Below are 27806 nucleotides of genomic sequence, written 5' to 3' on the forward strand. Positions count from 1 at the left end.
TCAGAAATGTTATATTATTATATATATATTATATATATATATATATATATTATACACATATTGTTATTCATTTTCTTTTTTTATTTTATTAAATTTGTTTGATTTTGACATTTTATAAGATTTTTATTTCCATTTTTTTCTCTCTCCCCTCCCCCTTCCCAAGATGGCAATCAATTTGTTATGGGTTATACATGTATAATCATATTAAATATAGTTACACATTAGTCATGTTGTGAACAAATGAGATCAAAAAGGAAAAAGCACAAAAAAGAAAAAAAATGAAAAAGTATGCTTCAATCTATATTTAGATTCCAGAGTTCTTTTTCTAGATGTGGATAGCATTTTCCACCATGAGTCTTTTAGAATGATCTTAGATATTACATTGCTGAGAAGAACAAAGTCTATAAAAGTGTACACTGTGTACAATACTTTTTTGGTTCTGCCCACTTCATTTAGCATCAGTTCTTGTTAAGTCTTTCCATATTTTTCTGAAATCTACTTGCTTATCATTTCTTATAGAAAATAGTATTCCATCACATTCATTTGTTCAATCATTTCCCAGGTGATACACATGTCCTTAACTTCCAATTCTTTGCCACCACAAAGAAAGCTGCAATATGCATTTTTGTACTTGTAAATTCTTTTCTATGTTTTATGATCTCTTTAGGATATTATATTCAGTTATTTTCAGTTGTGTCCAACTCTCTATGATTCCATTTGGGTTTTGGTTTTTTTTGTTTTGTTTTGTTTTGTTTTGTTTTTGGTAAGGTACTAGAATAGGTTGCCATTTCTCTCTATGGACTTCATGATTGCCTTAAAACTCTGGGTTATTTTCAACCCCCCTCTATCAGTTTCCCCACCTATCCTTCCTCTCCCACTCATGCTTAAGAAAGGAGAAAAGGAGAAGGATGGGAATAGTAACAAAGTTTGTTTAAGGTTCCAAGAATTCCAATGGAAACCATTGGTTGTATACCATGGATTGTGTACCTCCTCACTGAAATGATAGATTGTCATCATATTCAGGGATTACTTACTATAGCAATTATTAGCTATCAAGCTATAGTCCATTTTTCTGCTGCATTTTTGAATATTTAAGAAGTTTAAAGGAAAATGTGACTATAGTCACAATTTTTTTTAAAGTTCAATTGATGTGTTTTGTTCTGATATTACAAACATTTTCAGATTATACTCTCCAACCTCTATGAGAGGTCTCTTGGCAGAAAGTGAAGCAAATAAAACTAATATTAAACATTCTAATGAGCATCACTCAAGCTCTATTTTTTAAATAGTTAATAAAAAATCTATTTTCTGTTTTGTTCTATTATATTTCTCTCTCAACTACTACTACCCCTTTGGCAATTTGGCTAAATCTATGAACTGCTTCTCAGAGTAGGATTTTTAAATGCAGAAAATAAAATACACAGAAACAAATGCAATTATATCAAAATAAAGATGTAGTATTTTTCTTGTCCAAGTTCACATCCATAGAAATCTATCCACAGACTCCTTGAGGAAGAGGATGGATCTGTGGATCCCAGATTAAGAACCGCTGTTGTAGTAAGATTTATGTTCATGGATGAATTAGGTGAGATAATTTTTGAAATTCTTTCCAACTTTAGGATTTCATGTTTTAAGATCAGCAGTAAAAAAAAAAATCTGGAGAGCTATAGTAACTATAGGAGCCAGAATAAGCCAAGCATTCAAAAGCCTATCTGGATGGCCATTACTTATGAGAAAATCTTTAAGGCTTGAAAGAACAGGTTAGGTAGATGGTCAAGTCTTCAGTATAAATATGTATTAAATGCATACTATGAACAAATTACTATGTTATGAGCTGAAGATAGTTCTTACACAATCTGTGCTTTCAAAGACCTTACTTTTTCCTCAATAATTGAGGGGGCATGAGGAGGGTTGAGAGGCAAGAGAGGCAAAAGAACAGCTCCATGACACAGAAAAAATATTCAGTCAAATTGCATCCTCATCTCAGCTGTTTTTATTTCCCTCACACCCTGGCAAGAACCAATCCTGAATGAGCATGATTCATAAATAGTAGAATATCATGTTAGAAATAAAAGGGGCTTTTGTTTATTCATTCATAGCAACATGACTTAGAACTGAAATAGACTTTCAAAGTCATTTAGTTCAAACTTTAGATTTTACAGATGAGGCCTGGAGAGGAGAAGTCACTTGTACAAGGTCATATAAATATAAATGACAGAGCCATTGATTTCAAATGCAGTCTTCTTTCCACTGAGCCATGCTTCCTTTTCAAGGATATGAGGAAAGAATAAATAGAAGAAAAGAAAGAGAAAGAGAGTAGAAATTATTATACACATGTATACAGAGCTCCTAAACAGAGTAAGACAAATAACAAAGAAATGTATATATCAGATCTTGAGGTTCAAGTCTACCCTGATCAAGCTCTACAATCCTTCAGTTACTCACTCCAGTTAACTTTTCCCCACATCTGTGAAAGGATCTCTGAAATCCCAGGGCATCTCCCTTCCATTGGCAATCAACTACAATTGTCTAGAGCTGGGATTTCTGGCAGTAGACAAAAGAACATTGAGCTTACCATTTAATTATGGGAAGGGAAATATTACGAATGCTAAAAGGAAAACATGATAATACAAGTTATAGGAATAATTTTCTTTTCACTAATCAAGTGGAATTGTCTATGTCTAAGGCCAGGTCAGGACAAGTACACCAAACATCTGTTACATTTCAGTAAATTCAGAGAAATAACCAAAGTGACTCCAAACCAAAGTATTACTGTTTTCTTATAATATTAGAGTAATAGAAGAAGAAGAAATCTTGGAGTCATCTCTCCTTAAATGAGAAAACACAAGCATAAAGAAGTCAATTAACTTGCCAAAGAGAACCAAGCCAGTACTGGGGATCTGGGCAGTGTGTCTCATTCCCATCCATGGATACTGATTTTTTTCCTGTACTGGGACCAGCCCTCATTCATCATATGTTAGTGAAGCTGAGGTTCAATATTATTTTTTGAAATGGGAAGAGGCAACAAAGTGAGACAGCGGGTATAGCATTCTTCCTTTCAGTTAGAAAAAGTTGTTGTCAAATCTTGTCCCCTAGATTTGCTATATGTGCAACCCCAAGCAAGTCTCTCTGCCTCAATTTCCTTATTTGTAAAATGACTTAGTGGTTTTTAAGTTCTTTTCTAATTCTCAATCTATGGGAATATAAATTATTGCAAGGCCAGGGTTCTCTACTCCTTTCTTGTTTAGGATCCTTTGAAGGGGTCTCAATCAGTATGAAGGTTTGTATGGGAAAAAATAGCAAATACCCCTCAGAAAAGAATGGTCTTGTCTGGTCAAGAGAATCTTATGGAATAGACACCTCCTTTCCCATTTGGCCAATTTTGCTTTTTAAGGCATTCTTCTCCTCATTAACTTTTTGTATTGCCTTTTGCATCACTCTCATTTCTTTCTTTAATTTTTCCTCTACCTCTCTTACTTGATTTTCAAAATTCCTTTTGAGCTCTCCTTGTTCTGAGACCTAATCTTATTTTTCTTGGAGGCTTTAAATATAGGAGCTTTGACTTTGTATTTTATTCTGAGTGTGTGTTTTGATCTTTCTTGTGATCATAGTAACTTTCTATTATCAAAATCTTTTTCTATTGTTTGCTCAGTTTGTCCTGCCTGTTACTTAGCCTTTAATTCTTTGTTAAAATGGGATTCTTTCTTTTAAAAAAAAATGTTAGGGGCAGCGGGGTGGTGCAGTAGATAAAGCACTCTCCCTGAATTCAGGAGGGCCTGAGTTCAAATCTAGTCTCAGACACTTAACACTTTCTTGCTGTGTGACCCTGGGCAAATCACTTACCCCCAATTGCTTCAGAAAAAAAAATTAATTTTCCCCAGTTACATGTAAAAATGACATTTTTGTTATACATGTATGTTAGTATTTTAAAAACATATTTCCTTATGAATCATATTGGGAGAAAAAATCAGAACAAAAATAGAAAACCATGAAAAAAAAAAAAGAAGAAAATGGGGGGAAATGAACATAGTATATGTTGACTTACAGTCAGTCTCCATAGTTCTCTTTCTGAATGCAATCTATTGAATCTATCGAAAGTTTATTGGGATTGCCTTGGATCACTGAATCACTGAGAATTGAGTCTGTCATAGTTGGTCACTGAACAATCTTGCTGTTGCTGTGTACAATATTTTCCTGGTTCTGCTTGTTTCACTTAGCATCATTTCATATAAATCTTCTCAGGGCTTTCTAAAATCAGCCTGTTCATTTTTTATAATAAAATAGTATTCCATTACTTTCATATATCATAACTTATTCAGCCATTCTCCAACTGATGGGCATCCACTCATTTTCCAATTCTTTGCCACTATAAAAAGAGTCACTACAAATTTTTTTTATTAATTATAGTTTTTATTTACCAGATATATGGATGGGTAATTTTACAATATTGACAATTGCCAAACCTTTTGTTCCAATTTTCCCCCTCCTTTCCCCCACTCCCTCCCACAGATGGCAGGTAGACTAATACATGTAAAATATGTTAAAGTATATGTTAAATATAATATATGTATACATGTCCAAACAGTTATTTTGCTGTAGAAAAAGAATCGAACTTTGAAATAGTGTACAATTAGCCTGTGAAGGAAATCAAAAATGCAGATGGACAAAAATAGGGGGATTGGGAATTCTATGTAGTGGTTCATAGTCATCTCCCAGAGGTGGTTCAGTTCATTACTGCTGTATTGGAACTGATTTGGTTCATCTCATTGTTGAAGATGGCCAACAGAATTGATCATCATGTAGTATTGTTGTTAAAGTATATAATGATCTCCTGGTCCTGCTCATTTCACTCAGCATCAGTTCATGTAAATCTCTCCAGGCTTTTCTGAAATCATCTTGTTGGTCATTTCTTAGAAAACAATAATATTCCATAATATTCATATACCATAATTTATCCAGCCATTCTCCAATTGATGGGCATCCACTCAGTTTCCAGTTTCTGGCCATTACAAAGCGGACTGCCACAAACATTCTTGCATATACAGGTCTCTTTCGCTTCTTTAAGATCTCTTTGGGATATAAGCCCAGTAGTAACACTGCTGGGTCAAAGGGTATGCACAGTTTGATAACTTTTTGAGCATAGTTCCAAATTGCTTTCCAGAATGGCTGGATGTATTCACAATTCCACCAACAACACTACAACTAGTTTTGCATGTGTAGGTCCTTTTCCCTTTTTTTATTATTTCTTTGGGATACAGATCCAGTAGTGACACTGCTAGATCAAAAGGCATGCATAATCTATAGCCCTTTGGGCATAGTTCCAAATTGTTCTCCAGAATGGTTGGATCATTTCACAACTCCACTAACAATGAATTAATGTCCCAGTTTTCTCACATCTCCTCCAACATTTATCATTATCTTTTCCTATCATCTCAGTCAACCTCAGAAATGTGAAGTAGTACCTCAGAATTGTTTTAATGTGCATTTCTCTTATCAATAGTGGTTTAAAGCATTTTTTCATATGACTATAGATGGCTTTAATTTCTTCATCTGAAAATTATCTGTTCATATCCTTTGACCATTTATCAATTCAGGAATAGCTTGTATTCTTATAAATTTGTTCAATTCTTTATATATTTTAGAAATGAGGACTTTATCAGAAACACTGGCTATAAAATGTTTCTCCCTGCTTTCTGCTTCCCTTCTAATCTTGGCTGCATTGGTTTTGTTTGTGCAAAACCTTTTTAATTTAATGTAATCAAAGTTGTCCATTTTGCCTTTCATATTATTCTCTAGTTCTTCTTTGGTCATAAATTCCTCTCTTTTCCAAAGATTTGATAGGTAAATTATCCCTTGCTTTCTTAATTTGTTTACAATATCATCTTTTATGCCTAAATCATGTACCCAGGATTCTGTTTCCAAGATGGAGAGTGAGAGTGTCCCAAGCTTCAGGGGTTATAGTACAACTGTTTTCAGAAATGCTTCTAGGGATCTTTACTGTGAGCTAGCAATGTAATAGAGTATGGGTAAAACAACAGATTCCTTCCTCAGTGCTATCAAAGAGATTCCTGTAACCTCTTTCTGACCAGTTTGACTCCATTACCTCAAAAAAGCTGCTGCTGTTGCTGTTGCTGCCACTGCTGCTGATTCAGTGGCTCCCAAAGCTCACTTCTGAATTGCTGGGACCAGAGCTGGCTGTGCACTAGGACTGCACCACACTTCTGTCCTGATGCAATAGACCTTTATTATCAACTTTTCAAGTTGTTTTCAGGTAGATAATTGTTTCACTACATCTTTTTATGAGTTCCAGTGCTCTAAAATTTGTTTAGAGTTATTAATTAAAGGTATTTAGAAGGGTTTGTGAGAGAGTTTAGCTCAGTCTTTCTAACCAGGTGAGATTTAAGAGAGAGGATAATTTGGGCTACAGGAAAATTTTCAGGCTGTACTATGTGGAGATATTATTTGAATGTATTCTGAACTGTCTAAGCTGACATATTTCCAGCCTTACTTATATTTATCACATTCAATATGATTACACAATGCTCTATAATAATTCATATTCCTAAAAAATGAAATAATAATCTGCCCCTGATTTAAGAATCACCATGGATACATCTCAAACCCAAACATTCCCTCATCCTCAGTTATCTGACAAGTCAAGTGACTGAGCCTCACATAAGAACTGGAAGCCAACTACCTTGGGTGTCACCTAGCAACTCTTCTTCTTGAATCTACAGAAATAAAGTAGCACTAGGTGGCACTCTTGCTCTTATTAAAGCTAAAACTTTTCAAAAGACCATAAAGCAGTTAAGGATATTAGGAACAAAAATGCTATTAGTATTTCAGGAGAGAAAAAAGAATTTATTTAATACAATTGTTTTCTAGATACAATTTTTTTAATTAACTGTGGTGTCTTAAGCAGGTTTTTGTTGTTGTTGGGTTTTTTTTGTTTTTTTTTTTTTTTAATACCTCTAGGTTTCCATTTCCTCATCCTGAAGATGATAATAATGGGGTTTAGATGGAGGCAATCAGACTCTCCCCTTACAAGGCCACCAAATGATGGGGTTTCAGCACCAAATGTTAGGAAGAGGAGGTGTGAACCTAAAAGTATATTAAGGGTCTCAGGCAAGTGTGGTTGTTTTCTCAAAAGAATCTGTAGGTTAAAACCTTCCCCAAATCAAGAGGCAAAAAATTTATTGCATTGCTAAGAGCAAGCTAACTCAAGTGGAGTTTTTTTTGTTTTGTTTTGTTTTGTTTTTTGGGGTTTTTTTTTTAGCAAAAAAAAAAAACAAAACAAAACGGGTTTTTTTAGCAATTAACAAGGGAAAAAGAAAGTTCCCTACAGGAACTCACAACTAATCAGGGGGGAAATGCTATTAAAGAGGAAAATGCCATACAGTCATGACAAGTTCCTAATGAATCCTCAACTCCATAAGACTGGACACCCCTAAAAAAGAATTTAGGGAATTAGCCACTGTCATGCTTAGTAAGCAGACTAACCCTAAAACAGAGAGTGTGTGTGTTGGGGGTAGGGGGCACGGAATAATAGTACAGTAGGTGTTTTACAGAGGAAATATAATTTCATCATATTTTTAATTTTTGACATCATAATTTTATTTTCTGAATGGATACAGTAACTCTAGAGTTATGATGGTTTTATCAATGAAGTATTTCAATGAAGAACAAAAGATCAAAGTAATCAGTGCTCCTCCCAGCTTGCCTCAGGAAGCTCAAGCTGTAAAGTTCAGGCTTTCTCTAATAGTATACCTCCTTGCTGTCAAGGACCTACTCAGATCCAGCACCTGGGGGTCTTTTTCTACCTGCCAGGTAACTAAAACATCCCAGTTCTTGCACATAGTAAGTAAGAGTTAGCAATAGAAATTGTGTATATATAATTTCACTAATAGACTGCAAGTTCCTTGAAGGCAGCTATATGCCATTTTCATTTACTTTTGTTCTCCCAATGTCTTGCACAAGGAAAATGCATATATTTTTTAAAAATATTTTCAAATAATTTTCAAAATGTTAAAAATAATTGTTTAGTGAACAAATAAATGAATGAAGGAGGCACAGTGGTAGGGAAAATGCAGCATGCCAATAAAAAGCTAGGTTAGCCTTTCACAATATGCTAGCATGACCCATTCCATATGAAGGAAATTATTCTGCAAGTTTAAGCCAAGGCAAAAGAAAAGATTTAGTGACAGTGGAGTAGAAGTAAATGATTGACTGGTACTGACTACACTCTCTCTTATATCTTTTTTTCTTCTATGTAAAAAAAATAAGTAGGGAATAAGGAGAGGAAATAGTATGCAAGATAGGATAGAAGGATATCAAATCATTACTATGAACATGAACTATGAACACTCAGAAAATGGAAAATTATGTAGAATAAATTAAAAAGAATAATCCAACAATGTTATTTACAAGAAACATACTTGAAACACAAAGATTTATGCAGAGTTAAAATTGGACAGTAGAGAAGAATTTATGCTTTAGAGAAGCTAAAAAAATAGAAGTCTCAAACATAACAGACAAGGAAATAATAGAAGTATACATGATTAAATATGATAAACAGAAAAATCACATTAGGATTAAAGAGATCATAGATAAAAATTTATATCAATAATATGTGCATGTATAATATATATGCACCAAAAGTTATGGCATAGAAATACTTAAAGGGACAGTTTGTTTATAGTGAAAAATATCAGAAATAGTAAAATAATCATAATTAAGCACCTCAACCTCTTTCAAACTCAGAAAAATCTAACCAAAAAAATTAACCTGAATATAATTTTACAAAAATTACATATATATATATATGTATTTATATATATATATACATATATATAATCATATATTACATATGATAAGTCTCTGGTGACTATTAAATTAGAATAGAAATGAGTATACCTATGGCTATGCATGGTACCTTACAAATCTGACTCTATATTAGGGCATAAAAATCTAGCAAATAAATAAAGACAAATATGTGTGTGTGTGTGTGTGTGTGTGTGTGTTCATCTTTTACTGTGCACAACATTATTTAAATTATATTTAATAAAGAATCTGAAGAAAAATTAATCTATTGCTTAATTAGACTAAATAATACAATTTTATATAATTTATGGATCTAAAAATGAAATACAGAAATAACTAATATAAAGAAAATAATAACACTAAGACAATATACCAGAACTTTAAAGATGCAGCAAAGCCAAAGAAAAATTTATATCACTAATTCCTTCATCAACAAAGAGAGAAAGAATAGGCTGTTGAATTGGGCATGCAGCAAACACAAAATTAAAAGAGCACCTCATCAAAAAATTCTAACTAAACATTAAAACAAAAATTATGAATATTAAAGAAGAGATTAACAAAGTTGAAAATAAACACAACATTGAATTGATTTTACTAGAAGTTGGATTTCTAAAATGTTAGCAAATGTCATTTGGAAAAGGGAGGAGTACAAAATTGTCAGTGTTAAAAATCAGAAAAGAAAATTTACAAAAAATTAAAGGTGAAATAAAGGAGATTATTTTCCCAATTGTTTGCAAATGAAATAAATAACCTTGTTGTTTCTCAGTTGTTTTTCATTTATTTCCTGCATTTGGTCTTTTTTTGGTAGAGATGCTAAAGTGGTTTGCCATTTTTTTCTCTAGTTCATTTAACAGATGAAGAAACTGAGGCAAAAAGATAATAAGTATCTGAAACTCAATTCAAATCTGGGAAGATGAATCTTCCTGATTCCAGCTCTGACATTCCAGCCACCATGTCACTTAGCTTCTTATAAAAATATAAAATGCTCAGAGAACAAAAAAATAGTGATTTTTAATAGCTCAATTGCAGCAAAAGAAATTGACCAAGGGGCAGCTAGGTCGATAGAGCACCAGCCTTGAAGTCAGGAGGACCTGAGTTCAAATATGACTTTAGACACTTAACACCTCCTAGCTGTGTGACCCTGGGCAAGTCACTTAACCCCAGCCTCAGAAAAAAGAAAGAAAGAAAGAAAGAAAGAAAGAAAGAAAGAAAGAAAGAAAGAAAGAAAGAAAGAAAGAAAGAAAGAAAGAAAGAAAGAAAGAAAGAAAGAAAGAAAGAAAGAAAGAAAGAAAGAAAGAAAGAAAGAAAGAAAGAAAGAAAGAAAGAAAGAAAGAAAGAAAGAAAGAAAGAAAGAAAGAAAGAAAGAAAGAGAAAGAAAGAAAGAAATTGAACAAGCTATAAATGAATTCCCCAAGAAAAAATTCCTGATGCCAAACCACTTTTCAAGTGAATTCTATCACACATTCAAAGATTCCAATGTTCTCTTAATTGAATGCACAATTGGAAAAGAATTGATCTTACCAAATTCCTGTGATACAAATAGGGTCTTGATACCTAAACAAGAGGCAGCCACGGCAGAAAATGAAACTAAATATGAGTATCCCTAATGCATAATGATGTCTTAGCTTCCTAGCTAGCTTTTATATAATGCTTTAAGGTTTTTTTGAAGTACTTTTACACATCTTCTTATTTTATGCTCACAACAATCTTGTGTGATAAGTGTTATTATCCCTATCTAACAAAAGAGGAAACTGAGTTTGAGAAGTTAAGTAACTTGCTCAGGATCACACAGCTATAAAGTCTCTGAGGCTGAATTTGAACTCAGGTTTTTCTATCTCCAAGCATATCACTCTATCCACTATGATATCTAGATACCTATTAGTAATGATAAAATATTTAATAAAATTTACTAAAGCAAAGAAGGTACAGCAACAAATTTTAAATATTAAACACTACAACCAGGTTGTATTTATGTTAGAAATGCAAGATTATTTCAATATTAGGCAAACTATAACTACATGGACCATAACAAGAAAAACTAAAATCAGCCTGTTTATAGATATAAAAAGCTTGTCAGATTTTATTGATTACTAAGTGCCCACAAAATGCAACATCAATTTTTATTTAAAAAAACAAAAGAAAAAAGAAAACCTCGCATCAATAGCTGAGGAATAAAAGGAATTTTTCTTAGCATAGAAAACAGCATCTACCTAAAACCAAAGGCTATCATTATTTATATTGAAAAAATCTTAAAGGCATTTCCATTAAGATCAGAGGTAAAGTTAGGGTTTAATGTCAACTTTATTATTTTGAAAAAACCATAGAAATGTTAGCTTTTGAAATAAGGCAAGATAAAGACATTGGAGGAATAAAAATAGGCAAAGAAGAAACATAATAATTGCTTTTTGGAGGAATATCTTGACTTGTTCTTAGAATCCTAGAGATTCAACTAAAATTAATGAACTAGTTATAACTTCAGTAAAGTAGCAAGCTAGGAATCAGTCTTTAAATCACCAATCTTTCTTTGTATTATTTAGAAAACCCAACAGGAAGATGTAGGAAAAGAAAATTCATTTTAAATAACTACAAAATGTATGAAATGTCTGGGAGCCCATATGCCAACAAACATAAAGGATTCTATAAGTACAATTATAAAGCATTATTTATAGGAATAAGAGAAGACAAATCAATTGCTCGTGGTTTCATAGTGCTAACACAACAAAAATTACAATAGTATTTTTTTTTTTTTTTTTTTTTTTTTTTTTGCTGAGGCAACTGGGGTTAAGTGACTTGCACAGGGTCATATAGCTAGGATGTATGAAGTGTTTGAGGCCAAATTTGAACTCAGGTCTTCCTGACTTCAGGGCTGGTGCCCTATCTACTGTACCACCAAGTTGCCCCATAATAGTATTTAAAAGTATTTAAAGCCATATATCTTTTTTGTGCTAGTTAAAAACTTGAAAAGCTGATCTATAAAACAGATTAGGTGGTCAAAACCTAGAAGCAATTGAATGTAGCACAGAATCACTTAGCAGACAAAATGCTAGGAAAATTGGAATGAATTGGAATGGAATTCTAGTAAGAATTTGATTCAGATTAGCATCTCTCACCATATCCCACAATAAGCTCTAAATGAACACAAATAAATAACTTAGAGAAGAGAAAATGACACTTTTAAAATTATGAATAGGAAAATAATTTTTAATTAAAAGAGTCTTATCATAAAAGATAAAGTGGTTTTGATTACATAAAATAGCAGAACTTTTGAATGAAGAAAATCATTTGTTTCCCTTTGAATTAGAAAGGAAACGATTGTAAAATAAACCATTTGAACAAAAATTTCTCTGATAGTATCTGATATTCCTGATATTCTCCAATATGTAAATGATCAAAGATATAAATAGTTCTCAAAAAAGAAAAATGAAAGCTATCAATAACTATATGAAATACAAATTAAAACAATGCAAAATTGTAAGATTGCCTGAGAGGCAAAGATAACAATATTAAAGAAGGGAAAACATTGTTGCAGTGGTCATGGCAGATATACTCTAGTAGTAGAGTTATAAATTAATCCAGTTGTTCTGGGAAGCTATTTGGTGTTACATCCCCAAAAGCCATTAAAAATATTACCCTTTTTGATAGAACAGTGACAATTAGTCATATTCCTTAAAGAGATTAAACATGGGAAGAATTAATGAACACAGGTTGTCAAATGTGTAGCAAGGTAGAGGTCAACTATAAAGTCATTTGATATTAGTTGTGTATAACAATATTTATAAGAACATTTTTTGATTGTAGAAAAGAATTGCAAATGAAAAGTAGTGGGATGTTATAGATAATATTTTGGACTTTTAATCAGGAACACTTGGGTTCATTTCCCAGTTTAGACATTTATCAGACATGTACCATTCCCTCATTTAAAAAGTCAGAGGATTGTACTTAGTGACCTCAAAGGTCCCAACAGCTCTCAGTCTATGATACCATTATCCTAAAGTTGGACCCTTGGATTGGGTAATAACTGAAAAAAATATGAAATATGAATGTATGAAACATTTTGTTGCTGTTGTTCAGTTGTTTCAGTAATGATCCTATTTAGGGTTTTCTTGGCAAAGATAGTAACATGGTTTGCCATTTCCTTCTCCAGCTCATTTTATAGATGAGGAACAAATTGGATTAAGTGACTTGCCTAGAATAATACAACTAGTAAATGTCTGACACCAAATTTAAATTCATAAAGATGATTCTTCTTGATTCCAAGTGCTCTGTCCACTGTGCCATGTGGCTGCCCATGTATAAAACATTATCTTATAAAAATGATAAAAAAAATGGAATCAAAGAAACTTGGGGAAATATTCATGAACTAACACAATGTAGAGAGTAAAACCAAAGAGGTAATTTATACAATGACTAAAGTAATGTAAAGGGAAATAATTTGGAGAAAATTAACTTAAGATAAATGCCTTGATGAAATACTAAAGGAAACACTAATGATTAAGCAAGTTTGCCACATCTTGGCAAGAGGATGTTAAGCTAGAGGTATAGAATGAGATAGATATTTTTGGATAAGGTCAATATATAAATTGGCTTTGCTTAATTCTTTTTATTTGTTATAAGACAAAACTTTTCTTGTGGGGCAGTATGTGGATGGTGATATGAAAAAAAAAAAACTTTTAAAAGGAGAAAAAAGTTCAAGAGAGGAAATTGTCAAATAGGATAGGGAACTATGCACGGGAGCAAAAATGGATTTGATGTTCAAGATCTGAGATAGAGAGAGAATGAAATAGTAGGGAGCCCAAGTGCCCCTACTAAGAAGTCAAGCAAACTCAGAGTTGTGAACTCAAGACAAACCAGAAAGGCAAATAAAATTGCCGACTTCTTGTGGCCTCAGCTAAGCCTAGTGACCTTGCTAGTCAAGGTATTGAATAGGTTCTTATGAAGAAACAGAATTTGATCCCCCCTTCCCCCACCAAAAAAGCAGAAGAGACATATTTTAGTCCAATATAACAAAAAATTTCTAAAAATTACCATTGTTCACAAGTGAAATAGGCTGCCATTGGGAGAAATTAAGGTTGTCAGTTACTATCTTCTATGCTGTTTAAGGAGTTGTAAGTTAGGTACAGATTGGACTTGATGGCCTCTGAAATTCCTTCCCCATTCTGAAATGCTGTGATTTCTTTTAAGGAATGGAATACTTAAGGCGTGCTACTCTTTCTTGAATCACAAGAGAAAAAAAACAGAATTAAACTAGGTCTGATGAGGTACATTCTTTGGACAACTGTCAAATGAAAAAGCCAGGATTTGAGAATCTTTACATTCTTGCATCTCAATTCAATTCATAAGCATTCATTGAGCAACTATTATATGTCATATACTCAACTAGATGATGGTTCAAAGTTAAAAGTAAAAAATTTCCTTCCTTCAAGGAGCTTACAGACTGGAGAAGGGACGACCAGGACATAATTTTTATTGGGATACAACAAAATGAAAGAATGTATTGGGTTCAAAAATAACAAGAAATTATAAAATTTTTGAAAGCAGTGCAAATATAGAGCAAAAAAATCTATATTAAAGTGACTTAATAATGGCAAACATTAGCTTATATTTTCAGTTCTCTGAAAAGAATAAAGTTTGTTCAAAGCCAAACAAAAATTCATTAGACAGAATAGTATAACTCTTGCAAAATCATTTAGCCTCAATAAATGTCATAAGCAATCACTTTTTATTATACTGTTATGAAAATTCTTGTTTTATTCCATAAATTAAAAATAAGATAATTTTTAAAAAATTTTAAAAGCTTCATTTTTTAGACATTTTAAGTTCTCATTTTCTTCTAGTCATAGAAATAACAAAAATGCAATTTCTAATGTAATCCACAAGAGGGAGACATTGACTTTGCTAACGAGAAAGAACAGCTAAGTGACCAATGATTTTCACAGTATTTTCATGAAGTCTTCTACCTAAACAAGTCTACATATTCCCAAGCACTCCTAACTTTAAAAGTCATTCTGCCACAGAATACATTGAAAGTTCCGGCCTTCTGTAGGCTTAATAACCTCTTTCTTGAGTTAGGTTACTTTTTTTTTTCCACTTTAAATGTGTAAATTTATCTCTTTTATTATGTTAGAATGTAAGCTCCTAAATAGGTTTTGTTTAATTCTTTGTTCCTTTAAGCCCTAGTTTCTAGTAAAGTGCCTAGAACGTAGTATGTGATTAATCAATACTTATTGATTATCATCAAAGAGAGTCAGTATTAATTTGTAACAATGTATAGAGCCCATGGCTGTCTAGAGATTTATTTACACACTCTCTTCTGTTTCTGAAGAAGCAGCATGCTAGTATAGTGGATATAACTGGCCTCAAAGCCAGGAAGGCATCAGTTCAAGTTCAGCTTCTATCTACACTAGCTATATATGATCAGAAGGTTCTCTGTTATGGGCCAGAACTTGAAACAAGATGCTAAGTCACTGATAGAAACAATCTTTATGTACTTAGTTCACACCTTTAAAGGAGTTCACACCTTTAGAGAGCATATATAAGGATGAGATTCACAATTATTCAAAAGTAGAGACCCTAGAAATGATCTGATTCAGTTCTTCATCCTACAGGTCAAGAAAAATGAAACCCAAAGAATTTTAAATAAATTGCTTTATATAGTCAAAGTTGTGAATGAAAGATCCAGGTGTAGAAACTAAGTATTCTGGTATCTAGCCTGATTATGTCCCATTGCACATGTGCTACCACTTAAGGTCATTAAATTTTATTACTATTGTTGAATCAATTTCAATCATATCTGTTGGAATACATAAGAGAGCTGTTGGAATACATGGGAGCTACCTGACAGTGGCTACTGGAAATCCAACCTAGAATGGATCTCCTCTTGTGAGAGGATGATACAAGGAGACTGAGAGGCATTGGCTGTTCTCTTACCTCTCTCTTCTTCCCTCTGCTTCCAATTTATCTCATTCCCAGGCTGCAACACCTGTGTCAGCAAAAGTTGCCCTGTAGCTCCTTTAGATGCTATGATCCACAGCTATGGAGGCTCTCGGAGAATTGACCTGTCCCTTAACACATATCCAATTCTTCATGATCCCATTTGGGATGTTCTTAGCAAAGATACCAAAATAGTTTGCCATTTCCTTTTCCAGTTCATTTTACAGATAAGGAAACTGAGGTCGACAGGGTTAAATAATTTAATAGGATCATGTAACTACTAAGTCTGAAGCTAGATTTGAATTTGGTTCCTCACTATTCTAGCTTTGGCACTCTATACACTGTGCCCTAGCTGTCCCATTGCCATTAAGTGGGTGCATGGAAGCATGATGCTAAGTAAAACAATGTTAGAAGAAGCAAGTAGTTCTCTAGAAATAATGCTAAATACATAATAAGCCTCCAAAACATAATGAACAAATAAATGTTTGTTTAATGCCTACTATATTCCAGGCATATTGCTAAGCACTAGAAAGAATTCTCAATGTAATAGTATAGTTTGGTAACAATGAATTAATGCTATTATATGAAAGTCTTTATGACAGGGTATTCATGACTTTTTTTTTTTTTTTCCCCATCTAGACTTGTGATCTCATTGTTTAGGATATTATAGCATATGAGAAATTCCCCCCATTGGGCTGTGACACAGATCTGCCTGTCATTTGGAATTTACAATCTTAAATGACTGCCTGGGAACTCTGTGAGGTTTAATAATTTTGCTATAGTCACACAGCCATAGCTGTATATAGCAAGATGTGAACCCAGATGTTCCTGATTCTAATATTGGGCCATCGATCCATGCTAACTCTCATTAATAACATATCTACTCTATAAATGTTATAAATGTTGGAGCAATATTATAAAAGGCATATATGCATCCCATCATACCAATGGATACAGATCCAAAGTAAAGTGGTATTTTGGTACTTGTCTGCTTCAAAACTCATCAAATTTGGTATTTGACTCATTTTGACAAGGAAAGCTTGGACAGCATGGTGTGGAGGGAGAATAATAAGGATTTGGTTCCTCTCAGAAAGTGAGTTGGGTCAAGAAGACTGGACTGACTTGGCCTGTTTCTCTGCAGCTGGAAGCCCACTCTTGACCCTTAGGGAATTGGGTGGAGAGGAATGGTTAGACTCCAAACTGGAGATGTACCTTTTATGAAAAAGAAATTGGTTCTCATTATTTTTGCCACTCATCTTCTGAAATCAATTAATAGCAAGTACTGAGGGTACCATTGCATTTGTCTAAAATTCACCTTGAGACTTTTTTTGTAAAATTTCTTTCCCAATTTTATTCATTGCTTCTGATCTTGGCTATGTTTGTTTTACTTATACAAAACCTTTTTGCCTTAATGTAATAAAAATTATCCATTTTGACACCCAATTTTGCTCTGTATATCTTGCTTATTCATAAATTGTTTATCTTTAAGTCTGATAAAAAAAATCAGACATTCCATGTTCTAATTTTCTTGTACTATCTCTTCATATCTAGGTCATTATCCTTTTTTAACTTATCCTGGTAAATGGTGTAAAATCTGTTATATTACCATACAGATTTCCCAACAATTTTTACCAAAAAATGAAATCTTAAGTGTTGTAAGATACAACATTATTATATTGATTTGCTGCTATAAATTGCATGAACACTCAGTTCTACCTTTCTATTTCTTAGTCAGTACCAGATAGTTTTGATAATTATTGTCTTATAGTTTAAGGTCTCATACTACTAAACCTCCTTACATTTTTAATAGTTCCTTTGATATCCTAGACTTTTTTGTTCTTCCAAATGAATGTGATTATTTTTTCCAATTCTGTAATATTATTTGGGGAGTAATTTAATTGGGATGGCATTGAATATGTAAATTCTGGAATTATGCCCAAAGAGTTATTAAATTTTTGACTAAACTATACCTTTTGGCTCAATGATACCACAATTACACCTAGTTTCAAAGATGGTTAGTGGAAAGGGGGAGGAAAAAACCCTACATGTTCTAAAATCGCTTTTAGCAGCTCTCTTTGTGTGGGCAAAGAACTGGAAATCACAATGATACCCATCAATTAGGGAATGACTGAACAAGTTATGCTATCTTATTTTAATGGAATATTAATATGCTATGAGAGATAAGTTCAACGATCTTAAAAAAAAATGGAAAGACTTGCACAAAACAATGAAGAAAGAAATTAGCAGAACCAACAGAACATTGTTTACACTGATAGAAATGTTATTTTAAGAATAATTTTCAGGGGGGCAGTGAGGTGTTGCAGTGCATAGAGCATCAGCCCTGAATTCAGGAAGAACTAAATTCAAATCTGAGCTCACTCACTTAAAGCTTCCTATCTGTGTGACCCTAGGCAAGTCACTTAACCCCAATTGCCTAAGGGGGAAGAATAATTTTGAGGGAATAAGTCATTTTGATTATTTAAATACTCAAATTAAATATAAAAAACATAGGAAGAAAGATATGATCTACATCCAAAGAAAGAACTAATCAGTAGAAGTATATATATATTCATTTCTAATGGTAACCTTCTTAAAAGGGTAAGGGAAAGAAAAAGAAATTTCCATGATAACTTTAAAAGGAAAAGCAAGTTGTACATAATAGATTTGCAGTTTCATATGCAATCATCTTTATGTTATTGTACTATATTATGAAAATGTTTGTTTTATTCCATATATTTTTTTTAAAAGAAGGTTTTTTTAAAAAAAAATCTCAAGATCAAATTCATCTCAATAAAGTGGTTCTTTCCAAAGGTGCCCAAGCTACCAAAGTGTGAGACTGTATATCTTTAAAAGTAAGCAAAGTCAGACTGACTCAAGACTTTTCTTTTTCTCTCAGCCTTATCCTACACACTAATCAAAGTTATCCATTACAATAGAGACAAAAGTTATCTGGGCCTTTCAAGTTCCAATTCCAATAGATCTTTTCCTAGCCCAAGGAAAGAATTGAAGGAAGACCCTGAGGCTAAAAGCACCCTACCACCCCATCACCCCAGGCCTGGAAATGATTATATCAACCATCTACTTTGAATATGAAAAAGAAAGGGAAAGGGAGAGGAAAGGGGAGAGGGAAGGGAAAGGAAATTGCAGAGGTCTCTTAACTGAATCTTTGTATCAACAAAACCATGATTCCACAGTTATTTTATCCAATCTGAAAGGCAAGATATTTCCCCTGTAAAAAAACATATCTGTACCTCACTAACTCACTCACTCCCTAAATCTTTTTAGGGTTAACCCGCCTTAGGGAATTAAGGATTCATTAGGAACCTGCCACACCTTAATGTCTTCTTCCTCTTTAATGTCATCTTGCTCCTTATAAATTGTGAGTTCTGCTAGGGAACCAGTCTTTTTCATCGTTAATTGCAAAAACAAACAAACAAACAAACAAACAAAAACCTTTCTTTGGTAAAATTCCTTATGGATTCAGCCTGCTGTTAGTCATGTAATAAAATCTTTGCCTCTTGATTTGGAGAAGATCTAAGTCCAAAATACCAGCCCATAATTCCAAAATACTTTTGGGACCCAATACTCCCAACCCCATTAGGATAACAATTTCAAATCTTAGCTTTGCCAACTACCTTTGTGAATTTGGCCAAGTGGTTTAACCTCTCTGGATCTCATTTTCTTCATTTATAAAAAGAGGGAGTTGGATTAGGTGAATTCTTAAGTCCCTTTCAACAATATTCTAATATTCTATGGTTCTATTTGGATTACTACTGAGTTGATGCTGAGGCAAAATCCTCTCTGGCATCAATCCCTCTTGTGTCCTTTACTATCTTTGCAGTTCACTGCTCAAAAGTACATGCAATAGGAAGGGACCGTGACTAACTACCATATGGAAACATGTGGTTTTGCTAATGGATAATGGCCAGGGGCTTTGAAAAACTTAGCACATAAAAATTGATTATTATTATAGTCTGTCTGGGGTTTGCTGGAGTGAATTGGATTTGCTGAGCAGGTAATTGCTGTTTGGGTTGCATTTCCCACATTCTTTGACAGTCCTGCCAAGAAGTCTTAAAATGCAGATTGACTTTCCCCTTTTCTTACTCCCAGACTGGTTTATTCCTTTCTTTCTGTAGCAGCAGCTTTAGGAGAAGTACTTTCAAGTATTTGATTAAATTCTCTCTTGGATTTTTCTCCATCATATTTGATTTTCAAAGTAGCTTAATCTGGCTGTTGTTTGTTTTTATGTGGAATCACAAAAGATAGTATTAGCTTTCCAATTAAAACCATTCTGTCCTGCCAGCTCCCTTAACTCCTGTCCCAATTCTGAAAGATTCTCTAAGCTAGAGTTAATGGAAGGCCTATTGTAGGCACATTGATGAATTGATAATTAATGCATTTAACAAACAAGTAAGTGTAGGTGAAATTATTTTGAAGAGTTGTCCCATGGATACCTTGTAAAAGAAAATTTCATTAATTGGTATAGGGATATTATTAACTTATACTTTAAGTACCTACAATTTTACTGATCTGTGTGCTCCCACCAGGATAACAGATTATAACCTCTTTATCTAAGGTAGGATGGCTCATGAATGGAAAACATTATAGCACAGTGAAAGATCTGTGTCAAAGGACCTGGGTTTAAATCCTGTTTCTATGGCTCATTTCTTGTTTGATCTTGAGCAAATCTTTTAGTCTCCTTGGGCTTCAATTTCTTCATATGTAAAATGGGGAGGATTAGACTAGATGGTCTTAGAGGTCCCTTCCTTCTCCAGATTTGGGATACTACAGTGAGTTCCTACAGTAATAAGTAATAATCATCTGTTGGTGGCCATGTCTAAAGATAGCATTGTAGTAAATAACAAAACAAAATAAAGCCAACCCCCCCAAGAGATAAAAACAAACAACCCCCCAGACATGGCTATCTTACTTTATACATACCATATTTGAGCCCCACAAAAGTCTTGTGAGGAGATACTACCGGTGTGATTACCTGCATTTTACAGATGAGGAAATTGAGGTTCACAGAAGACCTTGTCCAAGGTCAGACACAGCAGCAACAACTATACTGGCAATACCATTAACAGGAGCAGAAGCAACAGTAACAATAATTAGCAGCAGCAAGAATAAGAGTATCAATGGGAAGCGAGGTAACTCAGTGGATAGAGCATCAGCCTTGAATTCTGGAGGACTTGAGTTCAAATTTGATCACAGACATTTAACACTTCCTAGCTGTGTGACGCTGGGAAAGTTACTTAACCCAATTGCCTCAGCAGCAGCAGTAGTATCAGTGATAGTAGTAGCAGCAGCAGCAGTAAGAGTAATAGTATTTGCAGGAGCAGTAATAACAATAGTATCGGCAACAGAATAGTAACAATAATAATACCAGAAGCAGATTATAATAGTAGTAGCAGCAATTATAATACTATAAATAGTAGCAACAATTGCTGCAGTAACAGTAAAAGTAAAACTATTAGCAACAGTGACAATATTAATAGTAGTAGTAATAGTATCAGCAGCAGCAGTAAAAGTAATAGCAGCAGTAGTTATAATAATAGAATAAGCAACAGTAACATAGGGGAGTTAGCAGCAATAGTAGCTGTAATAGTATCAGCAGTAATAGTAACAGTTATAGTATCAATAGCAGCAGTAACAGTGATCGTGAACAATAGCACCAATGGTATCAGTAAATTATATTAGCAGCAGCAGTAAGTAATAGTCAGCAGCAATAGTAACAGTGAAAGTACCACCAGCAGCAGTAATAATGATAATAGCAGCAGCTGCACTAACACTAATAGTATCACCAGCAATTATCACCAGCAGCAGAGTAACAGTAAACGTAGCAGCAGCAGTTACAGTAATACTATCATCAATAGCAGCACTAATAGTAATAGTATCCCTTCATAGTTTACATTTCCCAGAAACTCACTCTCCCTTCTTTCTGATGGACATGAATTTATCTTACACTCTACAAGGCCCATGCCTTGCAGTGAGATGAGAAATGACTACCTATTTCTACCCCGTCGAGGGTTTTACCACATTTGGGGAATTCTTGAGAAAGTTGTTTTTCTTCCTGGAAAAATTGTTTAAAATGAATGCTCTATTTTTCTTAATGCCCATCTCCTGAACCTCCAGTAACACCAAGTTTCACACTCCCCCTGCCAGCCTGTTTCTAAGCCTAGGCAGAAAATGCCCTGTCCCTTTTCAGGGATATATCCCCAGCTTCCTTTCTCAGTTCTTCATTCAGAGACTGTGACTCAAAGGTTAGTAAATAATCATGATCTAATGGCTTAGGAATGAAAGTAAAATACAGTTAAGAATATAGCTTTGAAAATGGGGCTTAAGCCTCCAAGAGATATCAGAATGACTCTCTTCTTTTCTCTCAAGTAGTTGAGAAAGAGGAAGTGGTTGAGCAGGCAGGTAAACAGAGGAGTTTTTCTGTTCTCCAATTAGAAAAGAGAAGACAAGCACAGAGGGGTAGGGACATAGTCCCTCCCCAGCAAACACATCAGATGTTTCAGCATGATTGAACCTAGCCTTCTCTGGTCACACTAAACTTCTGTTTTCCAGCAGCCTAATCACTGCCCAACCATAGCATATTATCATTTCAATCTGTGATGAAGACCACTGCCCTACACTCTCTTCCATGCCAGGTTGGCAAAAGAAGTCAGACCCAAGTGCTGAGTCCCCCTTTTCCAAAGGAGTTTTTTCTTACAAGTTTAAAATCTCTCTCTTTCTCTCTCTCTCTCTCTCTCTCTCTCTCTCTCTCTCTCTCTCTCTCTCTCTCTCTCTCTCTCTCTCTCTCTCTCTCTCTCTCTCTCTCTCTCTCCCTCTCTCTCTCTCTCTCTCTCTCTCTCTCTCTCTCTCTCTCTCTCGCTCTCTCTCTCTCTCTCTCTCTCTCTCTCTCTCTCTCTCTCTCCCTTTCTCTCTCTCTCTCTCCCTTTCTCTCTCTCTCTCTCCCTTTCTCTCTCTCTCTCTCTCTCTCTCTCTCTCTCTCTCTCTCTCTCTCTCTCTCTCTCTCTCTCTCTCTCGTATGTGTGTGTGTGTGTGTGTGTGTGTGTGTGTGTGTGTGTGTAAGGGGGTGACTGTTGCTCCTAAACCACTGAGAATTGATTGGAAGGAGCTGAAAATAATAGTCCTTATACCCTGTTTCTTTCAGACCTGATTCTTTTTTTTTAATTATAGCTTTTTATTTTCAAAATATATACATGGATAATTTTCAACATTCACCTCTACAAAACCCTATGTTCTAATTTTTGCCCTCCCTTACCCCCACCTATCCCCCAGTGGGCAAGTGATCCAAATGTTAAACATGTGTAATTCCTCTATACATATCTCCACAAATAACATGCTGCACAAGAAAAATCAGATCAAAAAGAAAAAAAAAAATAAGAAAGAAAACAAAATGCAAGCAAAAAAATCACAAAAAGAGTGAAAATACTATATTGTGGTCCATATTCAATTCCCACAGTCCTTCAGACCTAATTCTAACTGATTTCTGGAACACTAAAAATAAAAACCCTTAATTCACATTAGATGCAGTGGCCAATTCCAGTACTAGAAGACACTTAATGAAACCCAATTCCCTTCCTCTTAATATCTCCCATTAAGGAGAGTATCCAGGCCAATCATTTCTCATTCCTATCTAGGCTATTACACAGAGATCTTCCACCATAACCACATACTTTTGTCTTTTTCCTTCCCATTTCTATAACTTCCTTTTATGTTCTGTATTCTCCTATTAAAAAATGTAAGCTCATTGAGATTAGGAATTAACTTTCCATTCTACTTGTATTTGTATTTCTGTGATTTGGTATCTGACAATAAATGCTTACTGATTACTGACATCACGCTACTATCTGCCTCTCAATCAGATCTTTTTCAGACAAATCACCATGTTTCTCTCACCTCATAATTGCAAAGCTATTTTTTTTAACCAAATGTAAAACTTTATCTTTATGCCCATTGAATTTCATTTTATTAGGTCCAGCCCAATGCACTGAATGTATCAAGACAAAGAAGCTGTCATCTAGTTTGTAAGCTATACTTCTCATTTTGGTGTCATCTACAAATATGTTGAGTTCGTTATCTGTGCCTTAATCCAAGTCATTGGTAGGACTGTTAATAGTACAGGACCAAACACAGATCCAAAGATAATCCACTTGGGACCTCTTACAAGTTGCTGACAGCTAATCATGGATGACTGCTGGATATTTTGGATACAGTTTATTGTATTATCATCTACTCCACAAGTCTTCATCTTTTCAATAAGAACAATATGCGATACTTAATCAAATGCTTTGCTAAATACAAGGCAAATTCTCTCTATATATAATATTCCCTGATCTACTTACTTAAGCTGATTGATGTATCATAGGTGGCACAATGGATATAGCACCAGGCCTAGACTCAGAAAGACATGAGTTCATCCAACCTCAGACACGTATTAGCTGAGTGACCCTGGGCAAGTCACTAAACCTATTTTGTCTCAGTTTCCTCATCTACAAGATAGCAAGCCACTCCAATATCTATGCTAAGAAAAACTCAAATAGGGTCACAAAGACTCTGAAATGACTGAACAACAATGATATAGCATAAGCTGGCTGTCTTTCTTCCCTGGATGAAAATTAATGCAATTGCTCTTCTATAGGGGTGAATTCTTTCAGCACTTGACAATATAGTTCATTTGGGCCAGAGAACTTAACCTGAAGAGCAAGGAAGTATAGTACTTACTGTTTCCTTACTCAGCTGGTTATAAACTTCCTCTTTGCCAATTTTGTTCTGTGATTTCCTGGGCAAAGGTCATTCTCCTTGGCAAAGAAAGCAAAATTATTTTTGACATTTACTTCTAACTTCTGTATTACCTTTACCTTAGACTTTTCCCTCTCCCTTAGCTGTCCTGTTCAACTATTTACCAAGTCCTGTGAATTCTACTTCAACCAAATTTCTCTCATCTATTTCTCCTTTTCCCATTGAAAGATTGCCAACATAGGCCCTCTCAACCATTCAAATGAATGTACTACGGGTTGAGGGGAAGGGAAGAAGGAGGAGAAAGGGGAAGAACATAGAGGCAACTCTATGGAGCTCCTCTCCATCATCAGTCTTTAATAATGGAGTAGGCTCAGAAATGAGTAATGGATATATAGCAGAGAGGCATATTCAGGATAAAGCAACCCCCCAGTAGGTGAACTTAACATTACTCCAGCACTCTTTCTGATGAACGGAGGGGTGGGTAGAAAAGAAACATAGGGTTGAACATGTAATCAAAAGTACTTAATCCTTATTACTCCTTTTATGTCATTCAGCTACCCTTATCTTTATTATGCATAGATACACCCCTCTCCATTGACTAACTTCATTGCATGGCACTCCAGGCCTTCTCTGATTTGATATTATCCTATCTTTACAAGACCATTTTGTATGACTCTCCTCTTTGACCTTTACACTGAAGATGAACTCAATGTTTTCTGTTCCCTGAATGTAAACTGCATTCTCATGACTTTGATTACACTGTTCCCTATAGGTTCCCTTTCCTCCTTCAAATGTGTCAAACTTCTTTAAACTGTTACTATCATTCATTTGTTTAGCTGTGCCCAACTCTTCATGACCCCGTTGGGACTTTTCTTGGCAAAGACACTGGAGTAATTTGCCATTTCCTTCTCTAGTCCTTTTTTACTGATGAGGAAATTGAGGCAGAGTTAAATGACTTGCCCAAGGCCACACAATTAGTAAGTATCTATTATCAAATTGCAACTTGGATCTTACTGATTTCAGGCCTGGCTCTCTATCCTCTGTACCATGAAGCTTCCATCATCCTCTTAAGACTCAACTTAAATATAACTTCTCACAAGAAGCCTGCCATGGTTCTCCACATCAGTAATTATCTTTCCTCTTGGATTTTACATAGAATTTTGTTTTCTACTCTAATGCAGTGGTTCTCAAATGTTCTTTGTATCTTTATACTACTAAAAATTACTGGGGATCTGCCTAAAGAGTTTTTATTCCTATGGGTTATAGTTATAGATACTTTCCATCTTAGAAATCAAAACTAATTTTTAATTTGCAGACCTTTTGAATGGGTTTCAGAACTCCCCAGGATTCTCTAAACCACACTTTGAGAACACCTGCTCTAATGCACTTACCATGTAATATTATTATGATTAGGTAGGTCTCTGTGTTGTTGTCTTGGTTCCCATTCTATACCTTACCTGTTCTAAACTTTAAACTCTTCAAAGTCAGAGAGGCTTTCCTCATCTAAATTTTCTCTTTCTCAGTACCTAGTCCAGTGTTCTATATACAATAGGTGCCTAATAATTGTTGTGTTTGTTGTTGCCTTACATATTGCCTTTTAAGTATTATGAAGTCTATTGCTATTATTTGTGCTTAACCATTTAGGATGGATATCATATGGAGGGGAAGGGCTTATTGTAGTCATGGGTTGCTGCTTACTGGCCCATCTCATTATCACAGATTGCCCCATATATGAAATACTGAACAAAAGACCTTGAGTGAATATGAAGTTGGATTCAGTTAACTATATAAAATATTTTTTAATAAATCACATTTGGACTTGTAAGTATTGGATCTTTTCCTTTTCTCTTCCCTATAGTAGTAGCCTTTTGGATATCTCAAAATTTATGGCCCCTAGTAATCTTTAATTCAACAAGATAATTCATTATCTTTTCTCCAAAACCCTCTTCATAACTTCCTTTTCATTTTCAAAAACATTATTATCCACATAGTCACCTAGGCCTGCAATCTTGGAGTCATCCTTAGCTCCTCTGATATACTTAAAGAACTTTTTAAAGATCATGTAGGCCAACCCCTTCAATTTAGGGAAAAATAAACCAACATTCAGAAAACTTTTGTTCTTAAAGTCATGTAACTAATCATAACCAGACCAGAACCCAGGTCCACCTTGTTTCTTTTTCATTAAAACTTTAGGATCTTTAAAAACAAAACAAAAACCATTTCATCACAAAGCTTGTGGCCTTTTATTCTTAAAGTCAAGTTGGTTACAAAAAAAGTCCTAAGCTATGATATTTTACCTGGAATCATACTGCCCTAATATAGACAGTATCTTCACAAGACAGATGCTTCTAAAGAGCAGAGCTGCTGAACCAACTGTGGCTTTTGTGGCAAAGACACCAGATTGTTCCAGCAGCAGCCATCTATGTGTTACATTGCCTTCCTTCTGCTCAACCACAATGACTGAGCAGGGGGTGACATCTGGGAGTACTCCCCCAGCCCCAAGACAGAGGGAAGTCAACCCCACATAGCTATCAAAACCTGACATGGGCTCAGAGTAACGGCAGGAAAGGAAGTAGTTTGGTACAAATCTGACCACTGTTCTGTACACAGGACACAGCCAGGAAAAGATGCCAGCTTCCGCTGTCTGAAATATTGCCAGGTCCAGGAAAAAGGCAAAGAGCCAGGTTCATTTTCTGGTCTTAGGCTGCCATTGAAACAAAGTCTGGCTACCACAAGATGGCGCCATCAGCTGCCCGCAGGAGATACATAGGAAATGCATATTTTAAGAGTTCTTTTCTATAGAGATCATGATTGAAAGACAGGAGGGAAAAAGGGAGTAAGGGGGGAGAAATAAAGAGGATAAAGAGGAGATTTAGTAACAAAGGAATAATAAAAAGGCAAATTAACCAAATCATTATAAAGGATGATTCAAACCACGTTTTAACTTGAAGAAATAGTTATTGTCAAGTAAAAGTGTTGAACCTAGAGACTAAGAACTTGGTTCAAATCCCAGCTTTGCCGGATGTGGTATGTGTGAACCCCAGCAAATCATTTATCCTTTTGAAGCCTCATCTGTTAAATGAAGAGGTTGGACTAGATGATCTCTAAAGAAATGGAGAGAGTAAAACGGCTTTCACAATGGCACCTGGGTTTGGCAAGACAGATTTCTCAGAGATCTAAAATCAACATCCCTCAGTGCTAAGAAGGTATAGGAGCCTTTGACTTCTATAGGCTCTTCTCTAGTTTTGACTCCCTGACAGACATCCCTGAGAAACAAATGGACAGTAGATCTGATCCCTGAAGAA

The sequence above is a fragment of the Sminthopsis crassicaudata genome, chromosome 1 (genome assembly GCF_048593235.1).
Source record: "Sminthopsis crassicaudata isolate SCR6 chromosome 1, ASM4859323v1, whole genome shotgun sequence".
Taxonomy (NCBI): Eukaryota; Metazoa; Chordata; class Mammalia; order Dasyuromorphia; family Dasyuridae; genus Sminthopsis; species Sminthopsis crassicaudata.